This window comes from Mytilus galloprovincialis, chromosome 10 (genome assembly GCF_965363235.1).
Source record: "Mytilus galloprovincialis chromosome 10, xbMytGall1.hap1.1, whole genome shotgun sequence".
Lineage (NCBI taxonomy): Eukaryota > Metazoa > Mollusca > Bivalvia > Mytilida > Mytilidae > Mytilus > Mytilus galloprovincialis.
In genome coordinates this window covers 7,525,160-7,544,646 of record NC_134847.1, presented here as the reverse complement: position 1 = coordinate 7,544,646, position 19,487 = coordinate 7,525,160, and positions in this window count along the sequence as shown.

The window sequence follows — 19,487 nt, the reverse complement described above, 5'->3', positions numbered from 1 at the left end:
ACCCTGTCAAAAACAGGTGGTGATCTAAGTTAACTCAGAATGTATTTGTCTAGCAACAACCAAATAAATTCCTATTGTGTATCTTATTGACATAGTGCATTTAAGGTGGTATGATATGATCTGTTTTCATTTGATCAATATTATTAATTTTCTGTAAATAAAACTTAGAAATTTTTTAATGTGAAGGATTTCTACTGCAGTAAGAGATGACCTAAGTTTGTATTTTACAAAACCTTTTGAAATATTAGGTCTTAAATTCTCTTCAACTTCAGAATAAATAACTTTATTTGGCCCTTTAAATATTTTTTTTTATTCGAGCGTCATTGAAGAGTCTTTTGAAGCAGATGCATGTTTGTATGTACCATTTTAGTTCTGAGTTTCTTTGATGAAATTAATTGAACTAGCACCCTGTATTGAGTTGATAATTCACGCCTGAATTTTAAAATTACAATTTACCATCAGACCTCTAAAAGTATAACTACCAATTGCAATAGGTTATTTTCATATTACTGGCTTCTGACTTCAAAAATTTATATTTTGTTCAACTTGGTTGCCTTCACATTGATTGGACACCCTGTTGCCAAGTTAGGTAAGAGCAATGTAAAACTTCGAAGCCTCACTACCTTTTTTCATGATTTGCTGTCTATTGCATATCTTTAATGTTTCTGATAAAACTGTTTACCAATCAAGCCACAGGACAATTAAGAACGTGAGAATTTTTATGACACTTTTAAAATCATTCTTAATGCAAGTGCACTAAAACCATTTACAAGATATATTAACAAACCAGCTTTACATAGTCCACCATTGCCACCAAAATTATCATCATAGTAACCAGTATTACAGGTACACTTTAAACTTGAGCTGACACTCTTACAAACAGCATTAGAGACACATTCTGTAACATCATTAACACTGGTACATGTCACTCCTGACTCTAATTCTGTTATAAGGAAAAACAAACAATTTATATTCTTTTTAAAATTTCTTACTTTATTGGTTCAGGTGTTCAAACAAAATGTAATTCTAAAAATCTTTATAAGAATTTGTATTCAGTTGCAATTCGTCTTTTTAGCTTCTTCACAATTATGTAATTAGTGCAGCAAAAGTGAACCTATAGTCACCTATAGTTGCATTATCTGCTTCATTTAGACTGTATTGGATAGTTTTCTTATTTGCAATAATAATACATCTTCTCATTTCATACCTACAACTTAATAATTCTTAAGATTCTCTAAAATGTTTTCCTTCCATCAGCATGGTATTCTTTTCTTTTTTCTCTTTTTTTTTTAAGATCTTTTTGGTGTTCAAACTACAGTGCATATATACATTTTTACAATACATAAGTGAATAACATGATATTTGTATGGCATTGGTATACTATTGATATTTTACGAATAAGACATAGTAAAAATAAATGATGTGAATATTCAGTATATGATACCTCATAACATGATACTTAAGGATACTTTGGAATACATTAAATATATATGATCATATCAAAAATAAATTTAATTAAACAACTTCCATGATTTAGCACAGTTGGTGTAATACTTTGCCTGTAGAATACAATAATTTAAAACTAAGTTATCAGAATTCAATACACCAAAAATTACACTGTCTTTATTCCAAAATATTTTTACTCCAAAAACTAAATACCACCAAAATTGTTTTATTTCTGTACATTAAAAAAAAATTTGCTCTATGGTTTCTATTTCTTTACAACTGGCACATTCATTGGTTAAAGAAATTTATATTTTTCAAGAAGATAATTATGTAAGACTAGTCTGTGCAACAATTTATATTGGAAATCTTGTAGTTTGCTTTCTATAGTACATTTAAAAGCTAGTGAATAAATATTTTTCCACTTTTCGTCACTCATTTCTATATTAAAACTTTCTTCCCACCTTTTTTGTGAAATAGGAGAAACACTTCCCCGATCGATAAAAAGTGAATATACATCTTTATCAAATAATTTACTGATAGTCATTTTTTTATTATCATGCTCAAAACGAAACCAAATGAGTTGCTGTTAGGTGACATGTGTTGTTGTAATAACAAATCTTTCCAGTCACGTGGTATAGCAAGTTTAATAGATAGAATGTCTACAAAAGTAACATTCAGGTTATATTTTATATTAATAGCATCATTAGACAAAAATTCGCCTTTATCATCTACGATATCATTGATGAACCGTATGCCTTTCATGTACCAAGATCTGTAAAAAATTCTCGTTTTGTCAACTTTGATAAACGGATTGAACCAAATAAATTCTTTTCTAACATGGTATTCTACTTATACAAGGTATTTTATGAAACATCCCCTTTCCAAAAAGACTAAGCTGCATATGTAATCAACCTGATAAGGCACAGAATGCCATATGCATTCAGCATGAGTTTTGTAGTGAATATGCAATGTAAATAATGTAGCACTTTAGGAAAATGTTTATATACTTTATGTTTAAAGACAAATTCCACTAAAGCACAAACACAGAGGAATATCATATGGAGGGATAAATATACATACTGTTAGTACAAATTCCAGCCTTGTTGTAATATCCATTGTTACATGTACACTGATAGGTAGTTCCAGTAACCAGACTACACGTTGACATGGCATCTTTACATTGAGTTGATGGTCCTGTACTGCTACATGATGCATCAACAATTATCTCTGAAATTAAAATTATAAAGACAATATTACCAAATTGTTCTGAATTTTTTGGCTTTCAATCTCATGAATAATATACAATAATGTCAACATGTTTTGAAATTATTTTTCCATAAAGTAATAGTGTCAATTATAATGTTTACACATATGGTGAGTTTATCCAATTTGTTTTTAAAGTCCACTGCAGAAATTATTACTCTTTCAAGTAATTCATTTATTTAAACTACATAACAACTTAAATTTTTATATTTTTAAAACAAGTTTATACTTATTGATTTTTCAATTAATATAGAATGTTAATATTGAAACTATTGCATCAATGTTCTCCAATGAACACTTTAGAAAAATACTAGCCTTGGTTCGTCTTGTATGATTTTTTAATTTCAGTTTCTTCAGTATAATTTGGAGTTTAGTATGACATCCATTATCAATGAACTAGTATACATATTTTTTAAGGGGCCAGCTGAAGGACACCTCTGGGTGCGGGATTTTATCCCTACATTGACGACCAATTGGTGGCCTTCGGCTGTTGTCTGCTCTATGGTCAGGTTGTTGTCGCTTTGACACATTTCCTATTTCCTTTCTCAATTTTATTGAAATTACTGCAGGATTTTTTATTCCAGTTATTTTCTAATACTCATTCTCTTTACATTAGGTTTCTTTGTAGTTTCTTTAAAACATTCTTGATGATCGTGACTGGCGTTTAAGAGAGCAATACTGTTTTGAGTTTAAATGGAGTCATTTTATTAACTTCTTGGCTAACAGTGAAAATAAAATTTTGACCATATACTCATTTACCCTATACATTTCAGAATCACTTACATTTTAGCAGAAGTTGATAGGTTAATGTAAACCCTTGAGATATACTACCAACTTAAGCATCCCAACATAAATCATCTCAGTACAATATCCCATTCAATGATGTTTGCTTATTATGTTTTGAAAATTTTTAGAGATTTTCGAAATCCTTTAATTTTTCTCCATTTGAATCCCTTATCAATTTTCGCCCATGAACTCCCATTTTTATAAATCTTGTACATGAATAATTGTAAGCCATTTGTAAAAATTTTATAAAATCTATTTTATAATAGTTTTTGAGAACTTTAAGTGGTCAATGATAAAGATATGAAAAAATCAAGAGAGAACATTTTCCCGCCAAAATTCAAATGACCAATATCTCAAAAACAAACACATTGACCCTAATATTTTTTTGCTTTTTTTATTCCTCAACTTATCCCCTATCAATATATACTAGTGTTATGAAAAGTTATTTCTTTTGAAACTGAGCAGCGAAATTCCTTTTAAGATGGTAGATTCATTCAGGGAATTCATTTGTGGGTGCTGGACTGGTTTCCTGTAACTGTGTATCCTTTTGATCTGTTGTGTTATATGCTGTTTTGATGGAGATTGTTTTTTTTTCATTTTAAAAGGTGAATTGTTTAACTTCTGTAGTTGTTTAAATATAACATTTGTGGACTTTTTATCTATTTCAGTGCAGTGTAGGCATTTAATCCTTTCGAAAAATATTAATGTGATAAATCAACACAAACAAAATATACAATTCTTTGGACTGCAGATTTAGTGAGTGTCAAAAGAAATTTCTACTCATAAAACAAAGTAGACTATCATAAATTAATGATAGGGCATAAGAAATTTTTCTTTCCCATGTTATATTTTGAGGCAAACAAGTTTGAGACAAGAGGCGACTGCATTCTTTCATAACATGTATAAAGAAAAAAAAAGTCTAATAAAATGACAAAAAAAAAATACTTTATTTCCTTAAGTTCCAAGAATCACTTTCTGTCTTTCATTTAAAAAACATATCGGATAAAAAAAAAGTATGATTAAATTAAATCAAATCAATTGGCAATGACGGACATTAATATTCCTTCAAAATGACCAGCAGAGGGACAAATGTATACCATATAGAAATAAAGATACATACTGTTAGTACAAGTTCCACCATTGTTGTAATATCCACTGTTACATGTACATTTGTAGGCACCACCAGTAACCTGACTACACGTTGACATGGCATCTTTACATTGATATGAGGGTCCATAATTGACACATGCTGCATCAACATTTATTTCTGAAATCAAAATTGCAAAGAAATTAATATCCATTATTTTGAATTTTTTCAATCATTTTTTTTGGTAAATATTTAATTAGTTTGGCCCATCAGTTTTAAAGATAAGACTCTTGTAAAAGTCCATGGATCTATGTAATCAACATTGATCTGAAGGTCCTGTACTACTACATCATGCATCAACATTTATCTCTAAAATAAAGATTACAAAGGAATCAATATCCATGCACTTATTCTGAAGTATTTTGTTTTCAATCTCTTTTTGAATTTTATGCATTTTTAATGCATTTTTTATTTTTATGTATATTATTTTTTAACTTCTCTGTAACCTTTGTACTTGTATGGTTTCATGAGAACAAACTATCTATCTATCCATTTTTAATACTGGATATTTTTGCGACATTTAGAATTATCCTGTTTATTTTATACAAAAAAATTTAAAATGAGAGTTTGAATTATTGAGATTATAATCCTGTCGCATTCTTTTTCAATAATTAAAAATCGCAATAATTTCTGGATTACAGTATATAAATATGTCAATATGTCTTGAAATCATTTTTCTATGACACAACAGTATATTATTTACATTTAAAATAAGATTGTCTAATTAGGTTTATCCTTGTTCTATTTAATAGAAAATGCAAATTACTACTTTTTAAATAATAATACTTTATTTCCGTAAGCAAATACAGCTTATTGGATTTACACAATATGAACATTCAATAGTGAAGATACAGCATAATATAATATTTATACACAAATTATACAAATCAATGAAAGAATTATTAAAGCGGAGTATGACATATAGACATATTAAACTTAAAATAAACATTTGAATAATTAACCATTACGTCCTTTTTTGCAGAAAATAAATATTTTCCTATAGTCCGGGTGATTGTTGAAAAAATTGTGGGTTTGATGATAAAAGCACCAAATTTGGCATGGTAGTAGTTCTAGGTATTTCAAAACATATTAGCTATGGACCCACCTTGTAATTTCAATATGGCGGCTTTTTTCAAGATGGCCGCCATAAAATATCAAAATCTGCATATATAACTTATATAAGGTCAGTTTCACGTTCAAATTTGGCGTGACAGTAGTGAGAGGTGTTTCAAAAAGTATAGACTATGAATACATCTTGCAATTTCAATATCACGGCTTTTTTCAAGATGGCCACCATAAAATATCAAAATCTGCATATATAACTTATATAAGGTCAGTTTCGTGTCCAAATTTGGCGTCACAGTAGTGAAAGGTGTTTCAAAAAGCATAGACTAATGGATACATCTTGCAATTTCAATATGGCGGATTTTTATTTCAAGATGGCCGCCAAAAAAAATCAAAATCAACAAATACCACTTATACATCATATAATTTGGGATGTGAGTAGTCCTGGATCATTGGTACAATAATACCTATGTTCAAAGTTTAAATTCAAAAATGGCGGCTTTTTCCAAGATGGCCAGCATATGACATCAAAATCAATACATATACATTACATATAGTTACAAAGAGTTTTGTTTTGACGTACCATCAGTAACACTAAGTGTCCTTTGCTACATGCCACATTTTTATACATGTTATACTTAAGCAAAGAAACATTGACTCTCTCAATATTAAAAGATTTGCGAAGAAAATATAGAAAATCGTAACTGTGATACCCTTCTTGCAGAAATGTAGCCTATAACAGGAATGGCGTGTAGATACTGGCGTTTTTCAAATATCTAAACTAGAATGAAAACTTCTCGACTCAAACATCTCCTTTATGATTAGGCAGAAGAGGACATAGTAATAATCTTAACATAACTGAAGTTATATGATGCTTGGCATGACCTCAGGGCATGTCATTAGCAATGCAGTTACTTGATCTAGTCAAATATTATTTTGTTGATGCAATTAAACAGGGCAACAACAAGATATTTGTATGACTACGATACATAAATCAGCTGCACATACAGATAGTTCACAAAGACATGATGTAGTCATGGTGTCGTTTATGTATTAGTTTGATCCAATTATTCATTTATCTAAAGTTACTGAACTAGAAGATTCCATCTATTCAATACTTAATATGTGTAACCTGTCTCGAATTCTGTTTTTTTTTACAACACCAGCCATGGACATAGTTGCCAACAACTACAGCTAGGAAATCGTTACACACACATAGGACAAACATTGCCTTATTTCAGCATTTTTTCTCTGTCGAACTTGAATAATTCGTCTTAACCAAATGGTTCGAAATGTTTGTATTTCTCTTATATTCTCTGATACTTTGACCAATATATAAGGTGCCTGCACAATTGATTGTACTATTGCTATGACATATTAACAAGAAATATTAGTATAGACTAAGAATTATCCTAGCACTAACCAAATATAACTATGCGTTTCATACTTACATCTAGTAAAACTGTTTTTATATGGATAGCACTCTGTCAATTGTCTGGCCAGAAAAAACATGTATGCTAATTTGGTAAAACTAGTCAATTGTGCAACTCTCTCTGTACATGGTAACTATACACAAGTCAACAAAATGATAACAAAGATGGGTTGATGCAGATGACAATGAAAATATTAAGTATGTCTTGACATCATTCCACGCATTAAAGCCTACAAGACAAATGGCCATCCGCATTGAACAATGTTTCAGTAAGAGGTCAATTCTGTCAGTAGGAATCGACTTTCTCTAAGTACAATCCAGCAATGTGTCAATTGTTTTCCTTGACATGTATCAATTATTAATTGTGATCAATCTTTCTTTGTTAGTGCTGATGTCAAATTGGAACAGTTGAACATGGTGAACATTTTGCTTTAGATATATATATTTATAGTAATGGCAATATTGAGAAGTTTACGTGATTGGTTAGAAAGCTGTAATTGAACATAGTTTTTCGTGAACAGCAGATTCTTTTCACAGGCTCTCATGAATCATGAACAAGATATATCCATGAAGTTATAGCATGTTTTCCTCTCATTCTGATGCAAAGATCCTAAAATGATTTTAACTGAGGATCGAGACAGTGTTAAACTATATTAGAGTCAAAGAAAGAATTGATTAAGATAAATTGAGTCCACGTAACCTCTACTGATTTGTAACATTAATGATTGAAGTAGATATTTGTATGTTAGAAGATTTTGATAAGGTCCCTTCTAATGTATAAATGTGTTATTATGCTGCTTAATCTGTGGTTCTTAGCATTTTTATCCCGTTTATCATAGTGTATGTGTGCTATAGTATGTGATGTACCATTACCTATATAGTTCTAGTGTTGTAAACGTGATTTTAAAATGGTATATGTAGATCAAGCAATTAATATTGTTAAAACATTTTAAAACTGCTGTGAAAATATGTTGTTGTTTAAATGTTAAAGAAGACGAGGAAGACACCATGAGCAACATGAACCCTCTCATAAAACTAAGGTGTTCAAGGAGGGTCAGCAGGTGTTATTGGTTAAAAAGCTTGATGAGTCATATCCAGTATAATCAAATTAGAAACATGTTGGTATATGTTAGGTATACCAACATCCTTTTAATCTGTTATCTTATATTTCACCAAATGTGAAAGTTTGAAATGAAATCAGGTTTAACATTTCTGTATGATGGATACTACTGCTTTAAAAACTCATTTGTAGACAACACAGATATGAAGTAATAAGGATCAAATCACACAGCATTGACACATTTTCTTTGGGAAAAAATACATGTACTATGAATCGGACAAGGAGAGGTAGAACATGTGGTATGGGCTTTACTCATAGTTGAAGGCCGTCTGGTGACTTATAACTGTTATTTTTTGTGACCTTTGGTCTCTTGTTGAGATTTATCTCGTAAGCAATCATACCACTTCACCTTTATTTAAAATCATAATTTATGATTTAGATGGTACACGGTCAAACAAATCATAAAGGCGTCATGAAATCGTTCGAATGTTCCCATTTAAGGGATATTTGATTAAAATATCGTGCAAGCCATGTATTATGGAAACACAATCCTTAGAACGTAGTATCAACTGCAAATAGCAATTCGAAGAATGAAATGAATATCAACAGAGCCATGTTTTAGTTTATTTTAAATAAATTATTTTTTTTATATTTTTCGCGGCCATTTTGAAATGTTCGCCATTTAATTGTATTTTCAAAGTTTTAAATACCGCCACGACTTACTTTAATCTTTGAATCACATTTGTTATGCTTTAAAAATATTAGATTTGAATATTATTTGCTGTAATTTAAAACTGGTAACTGATATTTTGACTGATTGGCAGCCATCTTGAAAATGGCCGCCATATTGGATTTTTCAGGGTAGGTCCATAGCTTAAATTGGCAACCATATATAGATCTACCATTGCGCAAAGTTTCATGCTTTTATCATCAAACCCACAATTCTTTTAAAAAAATGCACGAATCAGCTGGACTACTAGGTTGTTTAGCTCTTTGACTTTTCTTACAGATAACAGTTGTACTAATTTAAAAGTAGATGGTTTCTCATAGTAATAACTCTCTGATGTCGTCATATTTATCACATTCTAAAATAAAATGATACTCATCTTCAATAGCATAATAAAATAAACCATTTATTCAAAAATTAAAATTTAAACAAATTAAATGCACCGCAGATACAAGGCTTTAATTTATGTATAACAGACAAATATCTACAAAAGACTCATCAATGATGCCTGAATCCAAATTCGTAAAAAGGCCAAATTAAGTAAGGATCCAAACCATGGAAACAATAATATATTTCTGCCAATATCTTTTTTTACAGCAATTTGTTTTAACAACATGTTTCTAAGGGTAGAAAATTGATTTACATGAAGTAGTTGAGAAACTCTTTTTACACATCATTTCATTGATGGACACCAAAAACATGACATGGGTGCATTGTTACTTCATTTCATTGCCAAATATTTTCAAGAATCACTTTATATCTCCCATTTAATTCAAGTGCTCCACAGTTCCCAGCTTGATATGACTGCAGAGATCAAACACTTATTATTTAGTAGGGGTAAGTATGGACACTACATTCTGACATTTAAGCAAGATATAGCTATGAGTTTGGATTGTGATTAAATATTTGATGACAACCCTGCCAAGATCAATACAGTAGAGGACTGCACATTGTTTTGCAGTTGTATAAGAAAGAACATAAGGCAGTAGTACAAAAACTGTATAAGTTGCATTGCAATACCTTTTTTGTATTGGCAATTAAGGACATTAATATTCCAGCAAATTGACCAGCAAAGAGAAACATGTAAATTATAAATATACATACTGTTTGTACAAGTTCCACCATTGTTGTAATATCCACTGTTACATGTACATTTGTAGGCACCACCAGTAACCTGACTACACGTTGACATGGCATCTTTACATTGATTTGAGGGTCCATAATTGACACATGCTGCATCAACATTTATCTCTGAAATTAAAGTCATAAGAAACCTCAAATTAAAAAAAATATTGCATATATTTTTTATAACTCAATAGATAGTTTTCATTATATAACTTATGTACATATACTTTTTTTCTGAAGAAAACTCTTTAATTTGTTCATATTTAGAAGAAGTTTACTTTATTTTAATTTCTTCCTTCCGGGAACCAATTCCCCGACATATTTTCCATATGCAAAGCGACCTCAGTGTGCCCCATCTCGTAAAAATCTGGTGATCGCAATAGGCATGGATGTGCTTAAAATAAACTAGTATCTGATTGTACATGTTAAACACGTGCTCAATATCCATGTTTTGTTGTTGTTGTTGACAAACAGGTGACAATCGGTAAATTAATCGGCTTCAAAACACGAACTTTAATTACCTGCTATGTTTTCACAACATAACTGACCAATTGGAAAAATAATTGATTATACGAAATTTATGCGAAAAAAATTAAACAGGCCTGTATGCGTTAAATAAACAGTTACTTTATTTAAATTTTAAAACCAATTAATGTGTTTGAGCTTTTGATTTTGCCATTTTGGCTATAGACTTTCTGTTTTGAACAATAAACCGTGAAAATGAGGTCACGGTAAAAAAAACCTGCGCAACTGATAAAATCCTTTCATACGTATCCCAAATATAATTGACCTATTAATTGCATATAGTATTTTAAAACCAGATGCTCTGCAGCGCGCAGCTTCATACGACCACAGAGGTCGAACCCTGAACAGTTGGGGCAAGCATGGACACAACATTTAAGCTTGATACAGCTCTGAATTTGGATTGTGATTAAATAGTTGACACAACATAGGTTTCTGACACAGAATGAATGTGGTCTAAGAACTTAAACTTAAAAAATTAAAACTTTTAAATTGGACATTTACCTATTATGGTCCAAGATTTAAAATCTAAATACATGGTTAGATTCAGCATATCATAGAACCCCAAGAATTCAATTTTTGTTGAAATCAAACAAAGTTTAATTTTTTACCCTTTGGACCTTAATGTACACCAATTTGAAAACGGGACAATACTGTGCAATTGAATATTACTTGCTATTGCGCAAAACTGTGCAATTTAAAATTTCGTGCTATTGCGCAATATTGTGCAATTAGATATTTCTTGCTATTGCGCAATACTGTGCAATTGAAGATTTCTTGCTATTGCACAATACTGTGCAATTGAAGATTTTTTGCTCTTGCGCAATACTGTGCAATTGAAAATTTCTTGCTATTGCACAAAACTGTGCAATTGAAGATTTCTTGCTATTGCGCAATACTGTGCAATTGAAAATTTCTTGCTATTGCGAAAAAAATAATATAACTAGAGGCTCTCACGAGCTTGTGTCGCTCACCTTGTTCTATGTGCATATTGAACAATGGACACAGATAAATTCATGACTAATTGTGTTTTGGTGATGGTGATGTGTTTGTAGATCTTACTTTACTAAACATTCTTGTTGCTACAATTATGTATATCTATAATGAACTTTGCCCAGCAATAACAGTGGAAAATATTTTCTAAAAATTTACAAAAATTTACAAAAATTTATGAAAATTGTTTAAAATTGACTATAAAGGGGGATAAGTCCTTAAAGGGTCATTTGAAAATTATGGTTATGTTGATTTAATTGTAGACCTTTCTTTGCTGAACATTATTGCTGTTTACAGTTCAACTCTATCTATAATAATATTCAGGTAATAACCAAAAACTGCAAAATTTTATTTAAAATTACTATTTTGGGGGCAGAAACGCAACAAGGGATTATTTGATTTGTCTATATCTTGTCAGATTTGCTCTTATGCTTTGATTTCAGAGATATAAATCAAAATCTTCATGTCACCCCTATGTACTATTTTTAGCCATGACGGCCGTCTTGGTTGGTTGGCCAGGTCACGCAACACATTTTTAAACTAGACACTCCAATGATGATTGTGGCAAAATTTGATTAAATTTGGCCCAGTAGTTTCAGAGGAGAAGATTTTTGTAAAAGTTAACGACGACGGACGACGACGACGACGACGGACGCCGGACGCAAAGTGATGATAAAAATTGGAAAACAGGACCAAAAGATAAGAATCTGAATGCACGGTTAGATTTGGCATATCAAAGAACCCCAATAATTCATTTTTTGATGAAATCAAACAAAGTTTAATTTCGGACCGTTTGGCTCCTAATTCGTTGGGACCAAAACTCCCAAAATCAATCCAAACCTTCCTTTTGTGGTCATAAACCTTGTGTGAAAATTTCATAGATTTCTATTATACTAAAGTTATTGTGCAAAAACCAAGAAAAATGCTTATTTTGGACCTGTTTTTGGCCCCTAAATCCTAAACTATTAGAACTAAAACTCCCAAAATCAATCCAAACATTTCTTTTGTGGTCATAGACCTTATGTTAAAATTTCATAGATTTCTGTTTACTTATACTAAAGTTATTGTGCGAAAACCAAGAAAAATGCTTATTCGGACCCTTTTTGGCCCCTAAATCCTAAACTGTTGCGACCTCAACATCCAAAATCAATCCCAACCTTATTTTTATGGTCATAAACCTTGTTTTAAAGGAGAAGGTCCGGTAAGACCCCTTTTTGACCCCAAAATATAACAGTTTTACAAAGTTGTTAAAATGTAAACTTTTAGTTATTTATTGGACAGTTGAATGCTTCTGCTACATAAATATGGGCTGTTTTTGACAATACAATGCACATATATTGGGTTGTAGCACCATTAAGTCATGCTAAATTACTGAAATCTTAAAATTTCTAGCATTTTAGGTAAATTTTAGACGGTTTCCGTGTAAAACGAAAGTGGCCGCATTCGTGTTCATCCTTAATATTGAAATGTAAGTTGTATTTTATGATAATGCATAACATATATAAAGGTTGTGGATGAACACGGATGCGGCCACTTTCATTTTTTACAAAAACCATCTGTAAAGTGACATTTTTCAGCATATTTGGTAGATTTTTCATATTTGAGCTTGAATCGGATCGTTTTTAATGACTAAATCAGTTAAAATCTTTCACATTAACTAATTGAATCAAGTGAAATAGACACTTAAGTGTCTAAAAAGTGGTCAAAATCTTTCGTCAGATGAAACTGAAATTTGAGGCCAAAATAAGTCCTTACCGGATCTACTCCTTTTCATAGATTTTTACTTAAGTTAGAGTGCGAAAACCAAATGTCTTCGGACGACGACGACATCGACGACGACAACGACGCCAACGTGATACCAATATACGGCTAAACACTTTTCAATTTTTGCGGTCGTATAAAAATGACCAAAAACCTAACTTTGACCACTGAACCATGAAAATGGGGTCAAGTTCAGATGACACCTGCCAGCTAGACATGTTCACCTTATTATCATGCCATACACCAAATATAGTAGACCTATTGCATACAGTCTAAGAACTAGAGGTCAACTAACCATTTTAGTCATTGGACTTATCTGTAGATCTAACTTTGCTGAACATTATTGTTGTTTACAGTTTATCTTCATCTATAAGAATATTCAAGATAATAACCAAAAACTTCAAAATTTCCTTATAAATTACTAATTCAGGGGCAGCAACCAAACAACCGGTTGTCTGATTCTCCTGAAAATTTTAGGGCAGATAGATCTTGATTTGATTAACAATTTATCTACTGTATCATTTGCACTTTATGCTTTTGTTGCAGAGTTATAAGCCAAAATCTACATTTAACCCCTTTCTTCTATTTTTAGCCTTGGCCGCCATCTTGGTGGGTTGGCTGGGTTATTTCACACATTTTTTCGAACTACATACCCTATTAATGATTGAGGCTAAGTTTGGTTAAATTTGGTCTTGTAGTTTAAGAGAAGAAGATTTTTGTAAAAGATTACAAAAATTTACGAAAAATTGGTAAAAAATGACTATAAAGGGCAATAACTCCTTTTAAAAGGGGGCAACTCACCATTTTGGTCATTTGACTTATTTGTAGATTTTGCTTTGCTGAACATTATTGCTGATTACAGTTTATCTCTATCTATAATAATATTCAAGATAATAACCGAAAACGGCAAAATTTCCTTAAAATTACTTATTCAGGGGCAGAAACCCAACAATCGCTTGTCTGATTCATCTGCAAATTTCAGGACAGATAGTTCTTGATTTGATAAACAATTTAACTGAATGTCAGATTTACTCTAAATGCTTTTGTTTCAGAGTTATACGCCAAAATATACATTTACCCCCTATGTTCTATTTATAGCCATGGCGGCCATCTTTGATGATTTGGTGGGTCACCAGACACATTTTTTAAACTAGCTACCCCAATGATGATTGTGGCTAAGTATGGTTTCATTTGGCCCAGTAGTTTCAAAGGAGAAGATTTTTGTAAAGTTAACGACGACGAATGACGACGACGGACGCCAAGTGATGAGAAAAGCTCACTTGGCCCTTTGAGCCTATTAAGCTTAAAATGGATGAAAATCTACGAATTTATTTAAGTTAGCCTATCATTAACAAGTTATTCAAATATCATGTAGTTCAATAAGACAGGTATTTGAAATTTACCACTTTTCATTTTTTGATTCACAACAAAGTATTGTTCAATTGTTGAACTTCAAGCAAGAAAAAATTTCATTAATCAACAAAACAATAAATAAATCAGGAAGTCAAATATTTTGCCCAATAACTTAAAAAAGGGTAAACATTTTTAACTAAAGGTATAAACTCCTTGATGGAGTCAAATAATCATGTTGGAAATGTTGACTTGCTTGTAGATCTTGATATGTTTATCAATTTTGCAGTATGCAGTATCTCTATATCTATTATCAATTTTGCCTAATATGCAAAACCTGGGTAAAAATAATCCTTAATGGGTAATACGCCTATAAGAGAGGCATAAGATACCATATAGATGTCATTAAGTCAAGTCAAATTACAATTTTGGTTATCTTGATAAAACTTGTAGATATTAGCAAGGCCGTATAACTAACATACGTCCTTGATATTGTTTATCCAAATGATAATGTTTGCTAATTTTCTGGGCCAAAAATACAAATTGGATAAAATCAGAATTCAGGGGCACTAATGTCTTTAAGGAGCCTCATGATTATCAGATCTGTGGTCAAATTTGTACATCTCGTCCTGCTGATCAATTTCAACATGTTCCTCTATGTCAATAATTATCTTGTCACATTAAAGCCGCAGTCCCAATAGACCTCGATCCCACCATAATCTAAAATAAATTCAGATAGTAGTGAGGTCGCAGTATGAGCGGCATGAAAATGTAAATTTTAGTTACTTTCCCGATGCTACCAATTCCCTCATTACGCATCTTCAACGATCCCGATACGATCATACCAGGTTATCACCCCACTTATGCTGCATTCATTCCGCAATCTTACTACGCACCAATAACGTCAACATTGTGTGCAATATAAATACTGTTCCATTCCTTCTATTTCTCATTGAAATGTCGAATTTCTTGGAAACAACCATGTCATGCAACCAAAATCTATAAGAACTTATTGGCGTGGTGGTAGGGGTAAAGGTAGAGGCAGATGGAGCTCTGATAGCAATTAATCATGATCCAGTAGTGATATGTCGGACCAATCCAACCTTTACCGTATCACAATCTATTGCTGGTCCATCAAGATCAAATGACGATGTTTTAGTGAACGTCAGAAGGGATGACACAGATGTGTCAAGCATGGTGGAGCTGTTTGAGAAATAACATACAAACAAAACCTTGAGATCTTTTATAGGTGTAATACCACAAAATCATGGTACGTCACATCCGGTTGTATACGAAGGTCGGTCGAAAAAAACATTCCTTTGAATTTGACAGTTTAATTTGACAGCAAATTTAACAAAGACTAATAGGGGAAAATCAAGGGTTTTATTACACCTAATATTGGAAGCTGTACTTGCATCTTTGACCTTGTGAGTAAGCTCATGTGTTAAAATTTCTTGCTATTTAAGTAAAATAGTATAAAAAATGAAATACTCTGAGTGGATTGAGTCTCCAAAACACATTTTATGAGAAAATTGTCTTGAAATAGGACTCTACCATGAATATTCAGTTGACAGAACAAGCCATACTAATTTTTATTTTTTTACGGGGGCGTGGGGGAGGGGGGGGGGGCTTTTTCTCCTTATTTCTTATATTCTGCTATGATAGAGCATTTTCTTAGAAAATACTTAAATAAACATATAGTTATAAGTAGATGAAATTATTTTTAATGCTGTAACGACAAATTATTCACTAAAAGAGAAGCCTTTTAGGTCCCTCTCTGGAACGCGGCATAAATTTAATTTTTACGTAAGGACTGACTGAAACCTCCTTGGAGACCTTACACTTTTATATGGATTGTTCATTCTGCTAAAATGCTCCAATGACTCATTTCTTATAACATTTCTATCATAAATGAGTGAAAGTTACCCCATTAATTTTTTTTATTGGCCTGAAAAGTTGAAATTTTAAGGAAATTAGAAATTAGAGGTATAAATTGACCAAAAGAGACCTTATAAAGAAGACAAAGAGGTCCATTAGTGGTATTTATCTTCCTAAAATCATCGTGTGTATCATATTCAACTGTTTGTAGGCAGATAAGATAGATATTTGATCATTTATTGGTCCAAACTATATTCTATCTTGATGCGGCTTGGTTTGGATTTGTTGAAGAAATTTTGCTCGAACAATAATGTCTTCTTTAGGTGTAATACCACCAAATCATTGTACGTCACATCCGGTTGTATACAAAAGTAGGTCGAAAAAAATATTCCCTTGAATTTGACAGTTGTAGGTTATTCATCCTACATTTTATTGCAGTCAAAACATTCTGTGTCATAAACATATGTCTTGGGTATTTCAAAACACCATTATTTTTTATTTGGAATTTCTTGGAGAAATTTGATTGGTTAACTTCCAATGATGATTATTTTCTTATATGCAATGAAATGTTATGTGAATTTTTTTCTATAGCACTGGAGCGTGTTGGGGTCTTGGTAAGAACATGATGGTCGTAATAACGTCGCTGTTAGATCATAGCGCAGTCTCCCCTACTATAATCGCGCTGTCGCTACGATGGCACAACGACCTTTGTGACCTTACCACAACCTTTCTGTGTCTCCCTCAGCTTTGACTACGACCTGATTTTGCCACGACTGCACCACAATTGGTTTGAACATGTTCATAGTTGGCCACACTCATCACGATCATAAAAACCTAACCACAACAGTACTAAAACTTTACGACGATTTACATATATGTTACTACAATCGTTTAAATTTGCATTTTTTTCACAGATAATGTGCAATGATAGCCTAGTGGGACTGCAGTATTAAATATACAAAATATTTGAAACTTACTTTGTAAACATTTTGTTGTAGCAGAATCCCAGTAATGTATTGCTACAATAGCACAGGTACACAGGTTGTTAGATTGACAAACCAAATCTGAATGCAAACAGCTGTCAGATATTCCACTCGTACATGCTCCATTATTGTCTCCTTCTGTAAAAAAATGAAATTAAAGGCAATTTATCAACATGAATCAAATGAATTGTATATAAAAACTACTGGGTGTAAGTTCGTTTGACCGAATTCATTTCCTGATATTACTTAATTTCATGTCATTCACATATGCGTAATATATGGCCAACAATGTTAAAAGTCCATAGTATATAGTCCAGAGTATAAATTCTACCAAGTACAAACACATCTGGGAAACTGTCTTTTGAGTTGCATTATTTAACTTCTTTGGTTCTGAAAGAAAGAATGTGTCCCTAGCAATATATAAATGGCATTTTACAGGGATTAATAAAAACTAGCATTTTTGTCATCAATTGTATATATCTCCTGGTTTGTTTTTTGTTTTATTTTTTATTCACTGCCAATCAATTTTTTAACCTTCGAATCTTTCTATTTTATTTTTTTTTAATCTTTCTAACCCTATCCTTTATCCTTACCCTAAACTATTGGAGGGTAAAAATGAAAGAGGCTTGCAAGAGCCGGAATTCCTCACCTGTTATTTTGGCTTAAATCTTTTATCAGTGATTATTTTTGCTTTATAATATATATAAGTGAGAATGCTGGTTGGCTTAATAATGCCATTTAAAAATGTTCTTTGTATCTGTCCTATATTTTCCGAAAGCAGAAAAATGCATGTTACCTCTATTTTCAAGTTAAGCCATAGTGGATATGATATGTCTTTTGACGTACGGGCAAATAAAATACGGAATTAATACAAGATACTCTGAAACTCATTTAGCCTAAACTAGACACAACTTGATACAGCAGTTTCAAAGGAAAAGATTTTTAAAAGTCAGAAAACATGAAAAACATTTTTTCTAAAATTTTCGCTAAAGGGCAATTACTCCTCAAGGGGTCAATTTACTTTTTTGTTCATATAACTCTTATTTGTAGATCTTACTTTGCTTAAAAAAACTGTTAACAATTTAGTATTCTTTGTCAATAAAAATATTCACGATAATAACCAACAAGAGTGCACACGCTTAAATGTCTCGCATTCTTTACTTATCATATTGATATTACATGTATGTTGAAACATTTTATACCAATTAAGGCGGATTACTCTTGGGGAAGGGGGGATATCAAAATAATCAAGTACTGTATAACAGCATAAATGCAGTAAACGTCACGATAGTTGTTTTTTATAGTACGTTAATAACTATACGGAATCAGATGATGATAAATATAGCAATTCTAAGTAATTGATGAGATAATTCTAAAATGATAAATGTCAGAACCATGTAAATGAAATTTGGCCTATAGTTTGTGATCATGTCTACATTCTTACTTTTATAACAGGTTACTCCACCATAATCATAGTAATTATCCCTACAACGGCATGTATTCGTATCACCACAAACTGCATTACCGTAGGCATCACAACTGCTACTATCGCTTGTTGTACAAGGTATATTTTCTACTGCTGCTTCACATGGAATGTACAGCAAACATGACAGTAAAAACTAAATAAAACAAAAAAATACAGTGAAAAGGTGTTAAATATTACTATGTGCCAAAAAGCGGGAAACACATGTCACTGAAGTACAACATGTGTATCATTTTCATTAAAATGTTGTTTTTCTTCTGGAAATAGTACTTTTTCTAACGTCAGAATCTTTAAAACTAAGTTTAACTGCGCATTTTGCTGTGTGTTTTTTTTTCATTCATTGCCTAGACGTATCGGGGAAGATTGAGACATACAAAACATGTGTTACCCCGCCGCATGTTTGCACCTGTGCAAAGTCAGGAAAATCTAGCCTTCATATACAGTGTAACATACACGAGCGAATCGA